General features: G+C 36.2%; 1 non-coding gene across 1 annotated transcript; it reads left to right on the top strand.

Moving 5' to 3' along the window:
- Positions 1 to 3605: 3605 nt before the first annotated feature.
- LOC142182440 (small nucleolar RNA U3) lies at positions 3606 to 3827 on the top strand. Its single transcript, XR_012711267.1, has one exon. It is a non-coding gene; the product is annotated as a small nucleolar RNA U3 (small nucleolar RNA).
- The last annotated feature ends 1111 nt before the right edge of the window (positions 3828 to 4938 follow it).

The following is a 4938-nucleotide window of genomic DNA, read 5'->3' as shown; positions in this document are numbered from 1 at the left end:
CCCGACCACGGCCATGACCACGACTGGGGCCACGACCTCTTCCACGTTTAGCTTGGTGGAAGTTCGTCTCATTCACTTCAGGGAATGGACAAGAACCAATAGGTCGGCTTTCATGATTTTTCATTAATAGCCCATTATGTTGCTCTGCTATAAGAAGATGTGAGATAAGTTCAGAATACTTTTTAAATCCCATCTCTCGATATTGCTACTGCAGGAGCATATTCGAGGCATGAAAAATAGTGAAAGTTTTCTCCACCATATCATGATCAGTAATATTATCACCACATAATTTCAATTGGGAAATAATTCTGAACATAGCAGAATTATACTCACTGATAGATTTAAAATCTTGTAGCCTTAGATGAGTCCAATCATAACGTGCCTGTGGAAGATCGACCATCTTCAGGTGGTCATATCTATCTTTCAAATTATTCCACAGTATGACTGGATCTTTAATAGTGAGATATTCCATTTTCAGGCTCTCATCAAGGTGATGGCGTAGGAATATCATTGCTTTGGCACGGTCTTGGTTTGATGCCTGATTTTTATCCTTGATGGTGTCTGCCAGACCCATCGCATCAAGATGAATTTCAGCATCAAGCACCCAAGACATGTAGCTTTTGCCCGATATATCCAGGGCTACAAATCCAAGTTTAGAAAGATTTGATATTATTTAGGAAAAGAAAGTTCTTACCTCTAATACTTTCAAAGTATTTGCTCGAGATGTCAGAGTCTCGTGTTGATAACGTGTTATAAAATAAAGATTGTAAAGTAAAGACAACTATAGAGAGAAACTGATATATTATTCGAATTCAAACTGATGTACATAATGAACTAAAATCTCTTCTATTTATAGAAGAAAGGAAGCTGCTGTGTAAGCTGCTACTATACCAGATATGGATAATCTTCTACTGAGAGCAATGTTTATCCATAACGGAGTACTGAATGGATAAGCTTATTATACCCGGTATGGATAATCTTCTACCGAGAGCAATATTTATCCATAACGGAGTACTGAATGGATAAGCTTATTATACCCGGTATGGATAATCTTCTACCGGGGGTAATGTTTATCCATAACTGGGTACTGAAAGGATAAGATTATTATACCCGATGTGGATAATCTTCTACTGGGGGTAATATTTATCTATAACCGGGTACCGAAGTGATAAGCTTCTTCAGGAAGCTTATTTCCAATAGAATATTAAATAGATAAACATATTTACGGTGGAGTCTCATATGGATAAACTTCTTAAGAAAGCTTATTTACAACGGAGTTCTAAATGAACATCCATAATATAATATATTATAACAGCTTCGCTCTTTCTAATACTGAATTTTAATATTTTCAAGTACTTACTATATTAGACTATTTATATTTGCCAATATTCAACTTTATTACTAAGTTTTTCTTCAAAATTTCTTCATTTCGTCTTACCTTAATTTTGTTTATTTTTCTTATTCTGGACAAGTGTAGAAAGGTCCAAATTTCAAGGGAAATTAATTTTTCTTGTCCAGGGTGACAATTTGAACTCAAACCCATTAAACCCGCCCAATTCACCCAGAGATTAATGGGTTGGGCTACAAACATTACTGTTTGGGCTGAGTAGGGGTAGCAAAATGGTTAAAAGAAAATAGTTAATCACTCATATTATCCACTAAAAAATGGGTTAGATAATGAACTATTTAAAAATGAGTCAAATATGGATAAGAACTATATTATCCATTTTCTAAATGGATAATCAATGGGTAATCAATGAATCTAACTTTTACATTTGTAAAAGCCTCAAATTTGGGGTTCCTCAAGTTAGGGAGACTAAGAAGTCTTCCAAAAGTGATCATATGTAAGAAGTCATGGATAATATGGTTACCAATATTATCCATTGGTTAACCTATTTTTCATCCGTATTAAATATGGGTCGGATCGGATAATTTATCTATTTTTTATTATCCGTTTTCGACCTGAACCATATCCGACCCGCCCGTTTGCCACTCCTATGGCTGAGCCCAAGTTAACTCATTTTTTATAGCGCATTTTGACCCATTAAGCAGCCCAAATACAACCCATGGAACTCACCCAAAACAAAGGGATCTCAACCCAACTTATCAAGAAATTTACTTAGTTGCCCTAATTTTTTTTATTTTTTTATTTTTTTATTTTTCTGCACCACCCACCCACTCTAACCTTATCCCCCCCCCCCCCGGCACTAACACCCTCAAAAAATATTTCGTTTTCAATTTTTAATTTTTTTTGTTTTTCTGCACCCCCTCTACCCCTACCCCTATTCTCCCCTCCTGCGCTAACCCATCAATATTTTTTTATATTTTCAATTTTTTTTCTGAACCACCACTTCACCCCTACCCCTATCTCCCCACCTCCTGCAAACCCCCTCAATTTTTATTTTTTTTTGTGTTTTCAATTGTTTTCTATTTTTTTTTGTTTTTCTGCACCACTCACCCACACCCCCGCAAAATATTTTTCAACTTTCATATTTTAAGGTAAAAGACTTTTTTATGCAAGATGAGCATGGTTCTAAAACATGGGTTAAATTAGGCGGGTTGGGTTATGACCCATTATTTAGCCCATCTTGACTCAGACCATCTTAGCCCAAGTACACTTGGGGCTGGATTGGGTAATGACCCATTTATTGACATAACCTATCTTGACCCACCCAAAATCAGCCCAACCCGCTTATTTGCCACCTCTAGTCTTGTCAATCCTCCCAAACATCGTCCCTCCCCCACCCCCCCCACCCCCACGAAGTTGAACTCTAGTGGACTGGCGGAGAAAGAAAATAGGATTTCTCTGTAACGAGTTAAAATCTCGGCAAAGTTCAAAGAAATTACCAGCAGATAAGATCGTTGATTCAAGATGCTCTAGAATGTGATCAGATTGGTCTGATGCGAAAATGATATGCAGATTGTGAGCTTTTTTATTTGATTTTGTTTATTGGAATGGTTTTTAATTCAAAATTTAAGCTCATTGTCAGTACTTTTTGTTTTCTCCACGCGAATCAAAATCTAAAAGTAGACTTCTATTATTTTATGATCTGATGTCACGTGAAGCCAGGGACGGATGCACACGGGAGAGGGTGAGTTCACAACTCATCCTCCTCTCCCTAAATGATGTACTCCATAACACTTGCGAATTTCAGCTCAAATACTTAAATTAATATGAGTGAACCCAAGCTCAAGTAAGTACTTTAGTGATTGGCAGGGAGGTGCACCTTTTACCTTTTAGCCGGGGGTTCAATTATCGTACTTTTTCTTCTTTTAAATCATATTTTAATTAATAATTAAATTGGGTTAAATCTCCATGCCCTTGCTTTTTTCGAATTAAACTCACTTTTTTATTTTTTTTGTTTTTTATTGATACATTTTTTTTCCTCTTCTCTTTCTTTAGTCTTTATTTTGACTTTTAAAATTCCTAAACCAAAAATACATCTCTGAAACCCAATAAGAAACTTGGGTCTCTGGTGCTCATAGTACACCCATGCTAATCCTGGATACACCTCTACATGAAGCTTAGCATAAAAGCTGTCATACATCGGCGCATTAACTTAACTATCTGCTGCTTATATTTTTGTTTAGTACAACTAAAGTGCACGACCTTACTTGAACAGCATCTGTTCTATAGGTTCGGACCACTCTAACATTGAGTATTGTCTAAGGAGACAGGAAACTAAGTCTGGTGTATGAGGCGTGGTTGTGAGACGCAGAGCATGATTAACAGTGCCCATGGCTATTTGGGGACCTTGGATTAGTAGAGGATCGTTCTCAACTCTGCTTGCCAGGCTTGAGATGGTCTCATAGCTGTCTGACAGACTCGCCTAATCTTTTTGCTATGTTCATGATTAATTAGCATGTCATGCCCTCCTAGTTAAAGTTTGTGGCTTTTGTTTCATGGATGATACACCTAAAGTTAGACCAGTTTAACAAAATTGGCAGTGCGTTTTACTCCTTATTAGTGTTTGAACACATTGATTCATCCCAACTCCTTATCGCTTGTTTCCTAGTATAAAGAAATGGCTTTAAGTCTAATAAGTGTTACTCCACTAAGCAACAAGATGGTTTATTGACAAAAAATAACACACGGGATAAAGTACTGTAAATTGCAATAATTATTATATCATCCCCCCCCCCCCCTTTTTTCTTTTTCCTTTCTTTCGGGTTCTCCCTTTAGTAGTGAAGTGAAGAGTTCGGAACTTAAATATTATTTTTTTGGACTCAAATTACGTTAATAGGTGTTTAAAAAAATACATTTCTATATATAGCGTGCAAAAACAAGACGCTATACATTAACGGTAACGTCTGTCGTTAAGGTATAGCGTCTTTTATTTGCACGCTATATGGTCTGACGATTTGACTGCCACATATAGCGTCTTGTTATTCTACGCTATATATAGCGTTTTCTTTTCATACGCTATACCCCAATTTAAATACTGCCCTTCGTCTTCTTCCCTGACCACCCTTTCCCCCATTTTTTTAAACCCTTTCTGGTCCTCACCCACCCACTGCCCGTTATTTAAAAAAATTGTGGGCCCCTCCCGTCACACAAAAGGTTAAGAACGTAGGTCCCACATCATAATAGAGCATTATATTGTTGTGGTTTAACTCCTTCGTCTTCAAATTTTCACACAAAACACTCACTGCATTGAGGTATTTCGATTTATTTTATACCCAAACTTGTATAATAATGTATATCACTGGCGATTGAATGTGTTTTCATGTCGTTTTGTGTTTTATTTACGAAACTAGTATGTTATATTTATCCGTACTTAGATATTAGTGTTCTAAAAAATGTAAAATTGAGATTCAATTTTTTATGTTAATATCCGAATTTAGATATTAGTATTTCCAAGTCGTTTTGTGTTTTATTTGTGAAACTAGTATGTTAGCATAGTAAATTGTATAGTATTTTAGCGTAGAATCCTTATA

The sequence above is a fragment of the Nicotiana tabacum genome, chromosome 6, assembly GCF_000715075.1.
Source record: "Nicotiana tabacum cultivar K326 chromosome 6, ASM71507v2, whole genome shotgun sequence".
Taxonomy (NCBI): Eukaryota; Viridiplantae; Streptophyta; class Magnoliopsida; order Solanales; family Solanaceae; genus Nicotiana; species Nicotiana tabacum.
Note: the sequence above shows the minus strand (reverse complement) of the source record. Positions and strands in the feature narration are given on the sequence as shown.